The sequence below is a fragment of the Haliotis rufescens genome, unplaced genomic scaffold (assembly GCF_023055435.1).
Source record: "Haliotis rufescens isolate VD_foot unplaced genomic scaffold, xgHalRufe1.0.p SCAF_46, whole genome shotgun sequence".
In the NCBI taxonomy this organism is placed as follows: Eukaryota; Metazoa; Mollusca; class Gastropoda; order Lepetellida; family Haliotidae; genus Haliotis; species Haliotis rufescens.
The window spans coordinates 2,952,929-2,966,915 of record NW_025964179.1 but is presented as its reverse complement, the minus strand read 5'-3'; the positions used below and the strand labels follow the sequence as shown (position 1 = coordinate 2,966,915).

The 13,987-nt window shown below is 38.7% G+C and overlaps 1 protein-coding gene across 3 annotated transcripts in view; it reads right to left on the bottom strand.

Annotated features, from left to right (window-relative positions):
* Positions 1-13,987, bottom strand: part of LOC124119335 — a 124,951-nt gene that overhangs the window by 61,454 nt on the left and 49,510 nt on the right. The gene's annotated exons all lie outside the window — the stretch shown is intronic.

Sequence of the window (13,987 nt, the reverse complement as noted above, 5' to 3'; positions counted from 1 at the left end):
GTGTTCATTGGTTGTGTCCGTTTTCCTGGTCACATGGTCCGCGTGTTGGCTTTATAAGCCTACCCTGGGTAGGGAATCGTCAGTCGTCACTCACCAGTATCTGGTAAGCACGGTCGACTCCCGCGTCCTGAATCAGGATCATTCATTATTATTTTAGGGCTTTCATTGAGGTGTTAGATTAAGATGTATGGGTGGGGGAAAAGTAGAGTAGTGATTGAATAGGTTTGTTTATAGACGTTTTACTTTTGGGAGTTAAGTTAGACGGGTGGTTAATAGTACAAGTTTAAGTTATACGGTTGAATAGGTTTAAGAAGGTAGGGAAGGGGGGAAATTACGTAGGGAACAGAAAAGGTTAGGATTTTGCCCCTGTTGTTTTTTATTGTTAAATAAACTTTAAACCTAACTCTATTCTTTGTGTTTTCTTTCTAACTAGAATTGATAACCCAGTCAGGAGCCTCCTAGAATGTAGAGACATAAGAATACTGCCCAGGGAGAAGAGAACACAACGCAAAATACCGTAGTATAACATCTGACCTTTTGTCCAATATATCTATAATTCTACTGTCACTGGGCGCCTTTCTACAGGCTTTAGAGGGCGCCTATTACAATCACAAGAAAGCCTTGCCAAAAGTAGCGCCAACTGCACGATTCTGACAACACCAGGAGCATGCATGTTTCATTATTCACCTTATAAAATGATGACACTGGGTGCTCGCAATAAGGCGAGCTCATCCCGATCCACAAGTAGCACCCGCTACAAACACATGCAAAGGCAAGCAAATTGTTCACCCGAAAAGGCACGGAAACACACGGTACAAGTCAAAATAGAGAATTGCATCGGACATCATTTTGGTCATTGATACGTCAAACCTGGAAATGCCAGCTACACGTCCAACACAAAGACCAAGCCAGGACCCGAATCCTTTTAACCCGCCCAAACAACCCCCTGAGCACGAAGCTTGCAGAAATCAAAAGTTCTGTTAATTACATACATTTTCTCCTAACCTAAAGTAATCTATACTAGTTCTGAAGTAAATCGTATTTACCTGCATGAATCGCCTTATGTCATTTATTCCCGATAAACAGAGCATGCACACTTTCTGACAGTAATGTGGGGTAAGTCACGCACCAAACCTATACTCTCGATATACATGTTGCTCTTACTTAAAACACTATTGGGCTAACAAGATACGTATATTAAAGTGCCATGCTTTTCTGATGTGCTATCATTCTAATTCGAAATAATGACATAAATAGTTACCACTCCCCCTTCAATATTTTTCAAGGTCGGGTTAATCACAAACATATTTGAATATATACCACATCTATACTTACATGTACTTATCTTTATACTTTGAAAGATTAGGTGTGTCTGTCATACAGACCCCGAAACAAATATGTACAATACAGCCCAAAATCTGGCAAAATGAAGAAAGTCTCTTGGCTCCTTTTTGTTATATTTTATAACTATTGGGTTTTTTCTGTAAAATATGTTCATTTCAGAGATTAGATGTAATTCTAGCATCAGGTCTGTGGTACGTTCACTGCATCAGCGTTGACATAAAAACGATTTTTACATATATAAATACATACAGAGCATTTATCTTTTAAGGAAGAATGTGGGACTTGCTTAATACATACATGTATGTATGTGGACATATATGTATGTACATTTGGATGAATATAGATATACCTCCTTATAGATAGTGATCGTAGATGATTGTAGAACGTGCACGAAGAAAATGGAATAATTATGTGAGTAATCGTGTTAATACCACGTTTAGCAATATTCAGCCATATTGCGATATTGGTTTCCAACATACAAGATGGACCATGAAATTATGACTTGAATTTGGACCTGGCTTTCTGGTGTGATGTAACACCCCAGAATCTCCGGTAGAAAAAGAGCTTAAAGCACGAATAAAGATCACGAGATGTTACTCATGTATACATCTTGACATATATTTGCGTAGTATTACTACGTTAATTCATCAGTATATATGTATTTTGCATAAAAGGATATTGTAGGATCGACGCTGACATGCGCATATAACCTATTCACCAGTGCTGTAATATTTAATTCATTTCTTTTGACACATATCGACACGAGAAACTATATCTAAATTTAAAAGGAGCCCAAGTGGGATGGAAATTTCAGCCTGAACCTGTTTAAACATCTAGGCTTGTTTCATTTTGGGCTATAGCATTGCCGTAAGGCCTGGGCGGAAGGGAGCACCCGTTTGCACTCATCAGATACCAATCACAACTTCTCACTCCAAACGAAAACAAAATACGAAAAATGTCGGAAGTGTATCCTTCCAATTTTCTATTTAGATACATGTTTTAACTTTAAAGTAATTATATTAATTAAAGTAATTTGTGATGCTGGTATCGTTTTGTCGCCATTGTGTAGCTTTTGTGGATTTATTATGAATATCAAATACATGTCTTGAAATATGGTTAGGCTCGCTGACTTGGTTGATGCATGTCATCGTATCCCAATTGCGTAGATCGGTGCTCTTGGTGATAATAACTGGATTGTCTGGTCCAGACTGGATTATTTACGAACCACCGTCATATAGCTGGTATATTGCTGAGTCGGCGTTAAACAACAATCAAACAAAATCTATTATTAAACACCTACCAACAATGAGAAATTAAACTTATATTTCTATATATTCTGTTATATTTATAACATAATTTGATTCATAATTTAATTATTGCGTTGCTTTCTTCCCTGTCATTCAATGTACATGTTCAACCCCCTAAACTTTTAATATTTCATTTTTCACAAATGGCTACGTTAGTGAGTTGGCTAGATCTCTCGTTACCTACTCAGACGAACAGATTAAAATAATTTGTTTTACTATCATATTTCTGTTTATCTAATTCATAATACGAAATTGATAATTCATTTATCACAGTATAGATCATATTCGTTTATATCACTATCTGATGCTAAGGTTTTATTGCAGAAATTGTAATTAATTCAAAATGTAGAAAGATACACAATTTGCCATTATTTGACTTTTAAACTGTACAAAGTATAATATAATGATCAGAAAGCCTGTAACGGGTAGTATTTAAGAAAGAAATATTTGTCGATATGTCCCATTTTTCAGATATGCCTTTCAGTAGTATTATTGTATATTTCCAAAGAGAGGTTTACATTGTAGTTATCATTATTTGTGGATAATTCAAAAAGCAACATAGAAAATATATATGCTACCATGACGAAAGAATACAGAGTATACATAACTCGCAATTCTCCAAAAGAGATTTCAAATCACAATAACATATCCGATATAAAGAGAGGTGGTAATGATTTAATCTCTACATTGTGCCCTTGTTCGTGAGTCCTTGTTCTATTCAGCAAACAGCCCCAAACCGAAACTCCACAACATATCCGATTACACTGATTCAGGCTGTCCCAGTTCTCCATGCGATACTGATGCCCGTTCGTCTCCCAGACCATAGAGAATAAATTTAAAAGGAATCGAGCTCAAGTCTAGAACGATTTGGCAAGCCTAGATTGATTTAATTCTATCCATGAAAGTAAGCATTAATAAAAAAATATTGTTCTTTTCTGCTTCAGATTATATTTCGTAGAGACATATTTTTATTTAGGAAAATTGTGCTGACATATTTTTATTTAGGAAAATTGTGCTGACACCGGCGCTGTCCCTATTGAAGCTATTTATAAGAATTTCGAATTGTCGTCCATTGTTCGATGTCAATACATCGATGACAAGTGAGGAAATCATAAAGTAATCGTTGATGCCGCGCTACACTGTACTAAAAATTATAATCAAGTTGACTGGTGTGAACATTACTACAGTGAACATGTACATGATCATGCCCTAATAATCAAATGCCGTAATGTGATGAATTTAACTGGATCAGTGGTAACATTTGATATCAATATTCCATCAATTTCTCTCCTGGTTGGTCCATCTATGTCTACAAAATGAACATAATAGAATTAAAATGGAGCCTAGAACAATTCTTAATTTCAGGCTAGGGCTGTGGAAATCTAGACTTTCCCAATCATGATAGACTTTAGTTGGTCTCATTTTTTACATTATTCTCTTGGGTCAACGCCACAGCTCATACCATACACTAACAAGACCAGACCCCCCCCGCCAGAGCTCCCGGATTTTGGTTATATCATCTAACATGGCCAACTCTGCTCTTAAGTAAACAAGAACCTAATCAGCGAGGGGTCCTTTATCATTCCTATGTGACTGCTTATAAAAATCTGATATCTCTTCCCAAAGACCTGGTTAATAATATATTTTCTGCTGAATATTCGAAACAGAGTGAGTGAGTTGGTACTACATATGTTTACGGTTCTATTTTAAATGACTGCAGCGCTCCATTATGAAAACAAATTGTTTTAACGCCGCTCTCAGCAGTATTCCAGTGATAAATGACGGCGGTCTGTTGTATATGAATAAATGCAAATTGAATCTTGAATCTTGAAAGTTGTAACATTTCCGCTAATAAGTATCACATGCAGTATACAGTATATCAACTGCAATATACTGTATACAACATTCAGTATACAGTGTTCAACTGCATGCCGAGTCTATACGTTGTGATTAACAATAATGCTCCGAGTCAATACATTTTGTCAAATGTATAATCACATGTATTACGTGAATGAACATATTGTTTATACTCGTCCATGTTTTTGACGGACAATATAATTAACATGCTCGGTAAAAGTGAGGACGGGCATCATTGTGTGTTTCCGTGCTTTGTTCAGGTGAACGATTGACTTGTCCTTGCATGTGTTTGTGGCGGGTGCCACTTGTGTGGCAGGATACGCTCACCCTTTCCCGAACACCCGTTTGATGGCCTGAACCAATTCGGATTTTAATCCCACATCAGTCTGATACACAGTGATATAACTGAAATACTGAAATACTGTACAGTTGAAAATGGTGTTTAATGCGATTACCGTAGTGTGTTACTGCAACTGTTCAAATGTTGTGCAGTGCTGTTATGTAATATGTAAAAGAAAGCATATTCAATTATCCAATTGATTTGAGTAGAATATACTTGCGTCAGTGTATTTTATTAACGCCCCAAACCGTAATTTAAACACATATAATAACAGATCATATACACGCATGGTGCCTTTACTTACTGCTAGCTTTAATAGGCCATCCCGGAATAAAATAGTCCCCCCAACCAGGAACATATGTTTTAGTATGTTTACAAGAAATATATTCCAAACAATATCCCCATTAAATGAGAAGATCATTTTAGGAATTACCTCAGTAAGTCAATTACAATGACAGATCGTCGTAATACATTTACATCAAGTACAATACGTCAAAATGGCCGACACGATAAACGTGACGGGAGATATTTCCGAAGTTGTTAATCAACCTGTGGCTATTTCAAGCCTTTGTCATCACTGATCAATTGGCCGATCGTTGAAAGGTGATTACTCATAAGTCTGGACTGAGGGAGGGCCGTATTCCTCCTTGTGGGTCACCTGCTTGGCAATATGGGACGGGAAAACTGCAGGGGGTGAGGGCAGTTAAGTTGATGGTGCAGACAGATAACAGAGATCATTTTACTAATGTGAAACCTCATTCCACAAAGGAAGAGGCGAAAGCTGAAACTTGGTGAGATTTACAGAACAAAGGCAGTTATTTCTAGTTTCTTATTGACTCTCGAGGATACATTTATTAAATCTTCGTGTGTGCGACACGGCCACCAGTCTCTAAATTTGGGTCACAATCATTCTGTCTTCTTTCATTTGTCATCTGAAATACCATCCCTTCGTGCACTTGTGCTTCCTACTCAAGTTACCAAACACATCCTGTTTACGTACACGTGCAAGATATATATTTCGCCGAGGAGAATTTACGATTATACGTTGATACGTCTAACTGCTGGCCTGGTACGCAATGTTATATTTCTTATCGCCAGGGATCACAGGTGTGATACCAGTCTCCCTCAAGGAGACGTCTGATTAAACTCTTTGCTTCGTCAATGCTTCGTCTAGCCCAAACCGGTAACTGGTACCAATAGCAACGATACAATGGCTTACAAAGACTTACAATGAGTCAAGCATCCGTCACTCCATTTCCATTTTGATTGTTTGTTTTATTGATAGATTGATAGATTGAGTGAGTGAGTGAGTGAGTGAGTGAGTGAGTGAAAATGCACTTTAAACACACAAATGTATCATCAAATGTCTTTAAATCTATAGACTAGCATTATATCTACCTATATACAACTTTATAGTGTCTCAGTTCGCTGTATTTAAAGAAAACAAGGTGCTCAAAGTGAAGCCCTTTTCCCTCTACATTCTCAACATAGTCTCTATAAAAAGTGTTTGGCTTGTGTTGGGTCCGACTTGGCCCGGGCTGTCAAAATCAACTTTAAACACATAGAAGTATCATCAAATGTGTTTACATCTGTAGATCAGTGTTATATCTACCTATATACCACTTTATAATGTCTCAGTACATCGTCTTTAAAGAAAACAAGGTGCTCAAAGTGAAGCCCTTTTCCCTCTACATCCTAGACATATTCTCTATCAGAAGTGTTTGGCTTGTGTTGGGTCCGACTTGGCCCGGGCTGTCAAAATCTTCTATAAACGCACAAATCTATCTTCAAATGTGTTTACATCTATAGATTACTGTTAAATCTACCTATATACCACTTTATAATGTCACGGTATATCGTATTTAAAGAAAACAAGGGGCTCAAAGTGAAGCCCTTTTCCCTCTACATTCTCAACATAGTCTCTATCAGAAGTGTTTGGCTTGTGTTGGGTCCGACTTGACCCGGGCTGTCAAAATCTACTTTAAACACACATATGTATCTTCAAATGTATTTACATCTATAGACTAGTGTTATATCTACCTATATACCACTTTATAATGTCACATTGTATATACATTGAAGGCTCTCCCTTTGACCTGGAAAGTCGGTAAGTGACATCGTGTCAGATTGAGTCAACCATCAGATAATAACTCGTCGACCTCCAACCAGAGCACAACAATCAGAGCATAACATGTAGACCTTTAACCAGAGCACAATCATCAGACAATAACACGTAGACCTCCAGCCAGAGCACAACCATCACAGAATAAGACCTAGACCTCCAACAAGAGTACAACCATCATGGAATAACACGAAGACCTCTTACCAGAGCATAACCATCAGATCATAATATGTGGGCATCCAAACAGAGCACAATCAGAACATAACATATGGATCTCCAACCAGAGCCCAACCATCAGAAAATGGCATAGGGATCTCCAACCAGAGCACAACCATCAGAACATAACATATTGATCTCCAACCAGAGAACAACCATCAGAGAATAACCACCTGGACCTCTAACAGTCGCACAACCGATGTTCTAACATACAAAGTTCTCGATATTCTGGCCAAACAGACAGTAATTATACATATGTGAACAACTGAATTAGTGCAAAGTAGAAACCAAGCCAACTGAAGGTAATAATGAAGGACCATTGTCCAGATGCACCAACTGTAGAGCCTGGTGCTTGCGCTTGGTGCTAAATCCACGTACCTGGTGCGGCGTCTGTGGTCAGTGCAGGCACTGCATGTAGGTAGGTCAAACTATATATAGTGGCTGTGCAAGGAGTGGAGGGACATACGCTATCTTGCCAGTTGCTGCATTCTCAGGGTTTTGTAACTGGAACACTGGTTCTACAGTTTGCATTCAAAAACACAAGTAATGGGTAAATTAGGATCAACCCTTTATCCTCAGGGGGTGCCCTAACGCTGTGAGTATGTTATCACCCTGAGCTGTGAAAGAATTACCATTGTACACTATTAAAGTGTTACCATCCTACACTATGAAGGTGTTATCACCATACACTGTGGAGGTGTTATAATCTAGGTGTTATCACCCTGCACAGAAAAGGTGTTATCATGCTACACTACGAATGTGTTGTTATCACTGTACAATATGGATGTATTATCATCGTACACTTTGAAGGTGTTATCACTGTACACTATGGAGGTATTATCATATAACGTTGTTATCACGTTACACTTTGAAGCTGTTATCACCCCACACCATGTATGTGTTATAATCGTACACCACGAAGGGGTTATCATCGTTCACTATGAAGTTGTTATCACTGTACACTATGGATGTATTATCATATAACTTTGTTATCACGTTACACTTTGAAGTTGTTATCTGTGCACACTATGAAGGTGTTATCATCGTTCACTATGAAAGTGTTAAAAACCTACACTATGGAGGTGTTATCATCGCACACTATGAAGGTGTTACCATCCTATATCATAATTGTCTTCTCTCCCTACACCGTCGAAGTGTTTCCACCTCACACCTGTTTAAGTTGTAACACATTCACAGAAAAAAGTGATCCTTTCATCCACTGTGTTTAACCTACACTTTGAATGTTTTGTCAACCTTCACTGTGAATGTATTCTTCGTTGGCAAGTTAATTGGGTCAGCGATTTGCGAGCGATGTGCCACACAACACCATCAACGACCAGCGGACATGACAAGTTGCAACCACTCTTATTTAATTTTTGAGATATGTACTACAGCAGCATCACAGATATATCCAGATATTTCCACTCGGGTAGGACAAGAAGGGTTACACCATGTTTCATAGATAATTTGTCAAAAATTGAATCAGTGTCAGTGATTGTCGTAGCCATTAGTAGCACCAAGAATGTATCAGTGTCAGTGATTGTCGTTACCATTAGTAGCACCAAGGATGTATCAGTGTCAGTGATTGTCGTAACCATTAGTAGCACCAAGAATGGATCAGTGATTGTCATAACCATTAGTAGCACCAAGAATGTATCAGTGATTGTCGTAATCATTAGTAGCACCAAGAATGTATCAGTGTCAGTGATTGTTGTAAACCATTAGTAGCACCAAGAATGTATCAGTGTCAGTGATTGTCGTAACCATTAGTAGCAACAAGAATGTATCAGTGTCAGTGATTGTCGTAGCCATTAGTAGCACCAAGAATGTATCAGTGTCAGTGATTGTCATAACCATTAGCAGCTCTAAGAATGTATCAGTGTCAGTGATTGTCGTAACCATTAGTAGCACCAAGAATGTATCAGTGATTGTCGTAACCATTAGTAGCACCAAGAATGTATCAGTGTCAGTGATTGTCGTAACCATTAGTAGCACCAAGGATGTATCAGTGTCAGTGATTGTCGTAACCATTAGTAGCATCAAGAATGTATCAGTGGCAGTGATTGTCGTAACCATTAGTAGCAACAAGAATGTATCAGTGTCAGTGATTGTCGTAACCATTAGTAGCACAAAGAATGTATCAGAGTCAGTGATTGTCGTAACTATTAGTAGCACCAAGAATGTATCAGTGGCAGTAATTGTCGTAACCATTAGTAGCACCAAGAATGTATCAGTGTCAGTGATTGTCGTAACCATTAGTAGCACTAAGAATGTATCAGTGGCAGTGATTGTCGTAACCATTAGTCGCACAAAGAATGTATCAGTGGCAGTGATTGTCGTAACCATTAGTGGCACTAAGAATGTATCAGTGGCAGTGATTGTCGTAACCATTAGTAGCACTAAGAATGTATCAGTGGCAGTGATTGTCGTAACCATTAGTAGCACTAAGAATGTATCAGTGGCAGTGATTGTCGTAACCATTAGTCCCACCAAGAATGTATCAGTGTCAGTGATTGTCGTAACCATGAGTAGCACCAAGAATGTGTCAGTGATTGTCGTAACCATTACTAGCACTATTCTCTAAAACCATTAGTAGCACCTAGAATGTATAAGTGTCAGTGGTGGTTGTATCCATTAGCAGGTCTAAGAATGTATCAGTGTCAGTGATTGTTGTAGCCATTTGTAGCACTATTGTCGTAACCATTAGTCGCACCAAGAATGTATCAGTGGCAGTGATTGTTGTATCCATTAGCAGCTCTAAGAATGTATCAGTGTCAGTGATTGTCGTAACCATTAGTCGCACCAAGAATGTATCAGTGTCAGTGATTGTCGTAACCATTAGTAGCACCAAGAATGTATCAGTGTCAGTGGTTGTTGTATCCATTAGCAGGTCTAAGAATGTATCAGTGGCAGTGATTGTTGTAGCCATTAGTAGCACCAAGAATGTATCAGTGTCAGTGGTGGTTGTATCCATTAGCAGGTCTAAGAATGTATCAGTGTCAGTGATTGTCGTAACCATTAGTAGCACCAAGAATGTATCAGTGTCAGTGGTGGTTGTATCCATTAGCAGGTCTAAGAATGTATCAGTGTCAGTGATTGTTGTAGCCATTAGTAGCACTATTGTCGTAACCATTAGTAGCACCAAGAATGTATCAGTGTCAGTGATTGTTGTAGCCATTAGCAGCACTATTGTCGTAACCATTAGTCGCACCAAGAATGTATCAGTGTCAGTGGTTGTTGTATCCATTAGCAGGTCTAAGAATGTATCAGTGTCAGTGATTGTTGTAGCCATTAGTAGCACCAAGAATGTGTCAGTGATTGTCGTAACCATTACTAGCACTATTGTCGTTACCATTAGTAGCTCTAAGAATGTGTCAGTGATTGTCGTAACCATTAGTAGCACCAAGAATGTGTCAGTGATTGCCGTAACCATTACTAGCACTATTGTCGAAACCATTAGTAGCACCAAGAATGTATAAGTGTCAGTGGTTGTTGTATCCATTAGCAGGTCTAAGAATGTATCAGTGTGAGTGATTGTTGTAGCCATTAGTAGCACTATTGTCGTAACCATTAGTCGCACCAAGAATGTATCAGTGTCAGTGATTGTTGTAGCCATTAGCAGCTCTAAGAATGTATCAGTGGCAGTGATTGTTGTATCCATTAGCAGCTCTAAGAATGTATCAGTGTCAGTGATTGTCGTAACCATTAGTCGCACCAAGAATGTATCAGTGGCAGTGATTGTTGTATCCATTAGCAGCTCTAAGAATGTATCAGTGTCAGTGATTGTCGTAACCATTAGTCGCACCAAGAATGTATCAGTGTCAGTGATTGTCGTAACCATTAGTAGCACCAAGAATGTATCAGTGTCAGTGGTTGTTGTATCCATTAGCAGGTCTAAGAATGTATCAGTGGCAGTGATTGTTGTAGCCATTAGTAGCACCAAGAATGTATCAGTGTCAGTGGTGGTTGTATCCATTAGCAGGTCTAAGAATGTATCAGTGTCAGTGATTGTCGTAACCATTAGTAGCACCAAGAATGTATCAGTGTCAGTGGTGGTTGTATCCATTAGCAGGTCTAAGAATGTATCAGTGTCAGTGATTGTTGTAGCCATTAGTAGCACTATTGTCGTAACCATTAGTAGCACCAAGAATGTATCAGTGTCAGTGATTGTTGTAGCCATTAGTAGCACTATTGTCGTAACCATTAGTCGCACCAAGAATGTATCAGTGTCAGTGGTTGTTGTATCCATTAGCAGGTCTAAGAATGTATCAGTGTCAGTGATTGTTGTAGCCATTAGTAGCACCAAGAATGTGTCAGTGATTGTCGTAACCATTACTAGCACTATTGTCGTTACCATTAGTAGCTCTAAGAATGTGTCAGTGATTGTCGTAACCATTAGTAGCACCAAGAATGTGTCAGTGATTGCCGTAACCATTACTAGCACTATTGTCGAAACCATTAGTAGCACCAAGAATGTATAAGTGTCAGTGGTTGTTGTATCCATTAGCAGGTCTAAGAATGTATCAGTGTGAGTGATTGTTGTAGCCATTAGTAGCACTATTGTCGTAACCATTAGTCGCACCAAGAATGTATCAGTGTCAGTGATTGTTGTAGCCATTAGCAGCTCTAAGAATGTATCAGTGGCAGTGATTGTTGTATCCATTAGCAGCTCTAAGAATGTATCAGTGTCAGTGATTGTCGTAACCATAAGTAGCACCAAGAATGTATCAGTGATTGTCGTAACCATTAGTAGCACCAAGAATGTATCAGTGTCAGTGATTGTCGTAACCATTAGTAGCACCAAGAATGTATCAGTGTCAGTGATTGTCGTAACCATTAGTAGCATCAAGAATGTATCAGTGTCAGTGATTGTCGTAAACATTAGTAGCACCAAGAATGTACCAATTTCAGTGATTGTCGTAACCATTAGTAGCACTATTGTTGTAAACATAAGTAGCACCAAGAATGTATCAGTGGCAGTGATTGTTGTATCCATTAGCAGCTCTAAGAATGTATTAGTGTCAGTGATTGTCGTAACCATTAGTAGCACTATGAATGTAATCATTTTATATCACGTGAAATCAATCCTGACATTTCTAGATCTGAAATTTGACAACACCCTTGTGCCTTTAATCGAAGTAGTTCTCCTGACCAGATAACACTACGGTAGATTAACGAAGGGCATCTATTTGATCAGGGGTTATTTAAATATATATAACAGCTGTGTGTCAGTATATCCAGTTTCTGTCAGTGCAGAAAAATACCAAGTCGGTCAGCTGTGAACACGGTTCTTCAGCATCGGACATCAGCTGTCCTTGACACGCACATTTCAGCGCATTTGAAGCTACTGAGAATGCCCCCTGCAGAGTTGGACGAACATTCTGTGGTAGCGCTCGCGGCGGTGTTGACCAGAGGCTATCAGCAGTATTTCCTGTCCAGGTTATTTAGGTCCGTTGTGTGTGTGTGTGTGTGTTAGACTAACATTTAGTCTCTGAAATCTTATATTACACAATATCTTTCTTGACTCTAAAAATAAAAGATTTTCCTTATGCTGTGGAATAGAGCTAGCTTGAGCTGGCTAGACTTGCTTTTTGCTTTTTCTAGATTATTATTTTTTCATAAAATAAATATATTCCACGGTCATGGTGCAGGACTATGTGTGTGTGTGTGTGAGTGTGTGTGTCGGGGGGGGGGGGGGGGGGGGGCGTGGGGGGGGGCGTGGGGGGGGGGGGGTGAGAACGGGGGGATAGATGATGGATTTAACAACAAGTAAGGCCATCTTGAGCGGGACGGTTTTCGTAGGCAATAGATGGATTAGCATATGAACTATGATTCTCTTTAGGTAGAAAAAGATCCACGATGTTCGACCTGGTAGAAGCGTGTAATCAAACCGCACAGCATTGGTCTTTGATTGACTGTGGCGTCAAAACAAACTCATTCATGTACTTGATCTGAATGTTCATCTTAATTGTTATGGATAGTCACGTATCCGTGATCCAGAGAACAGGGTGTCATTAGATAAAAATGAAGTAATAATAGGATTACCAGAAAAACGGGGTATAACACCCAAGCCAATAACCTCCCCTCAGGAACACCAGAGTAAGTCAGTACAAGATTGAAAACTGCCCCATAAGTATGTATGACAGGCTAGTCGGGTATTGCTTCTTGTATATGTGAAAACAAAGTTATTAAAATTAATAGCAAAACTGATGAAAGTCACCAATAAACGTGTATAAGTGTTATATCGTCACTGCAAAAATAAAGAGTGTTGTCTTTAGTATTAACATTCAAATACGTGATATCTATATTAGCGACATTGTCTACGTTCCGCCGGTGAGTAAGCGTTAGGCTTACTATCTCGTAGTATAAATGTTGCAAGAAATTGTATTTCTGAAGACATCACGATACAGTTTTTTACGATGCATCACGTCTGCACCAGCGCTTGATAACAGCCTTGTGTTTGGGTGTTTGAGAAGTTTAAATTGCTGTCCTTGATGTTGTTGAATAAACTTTGATACTATGAACAATATAAGGTTATATGAGAGTATGACTTTAGAATGGTAACATGCGTTAAAGTATATCTGATAAAAATATATATATAAAAGGATGACATAAATAGAACAATGAGTAGTACGTCCAGATTAGTGTATAGGCAACATTTAAAAGTAGATGAAAGAACGCAATCGTCCGGAATACAATGTATAATTCTGGTGCCCTTCCATGTGACTATATAGCATACATTAAGCTATCGGGTCCCGTTTGGGTCGGTTTGGGTGGCAGCTTAGATATCCATAGAGTAGG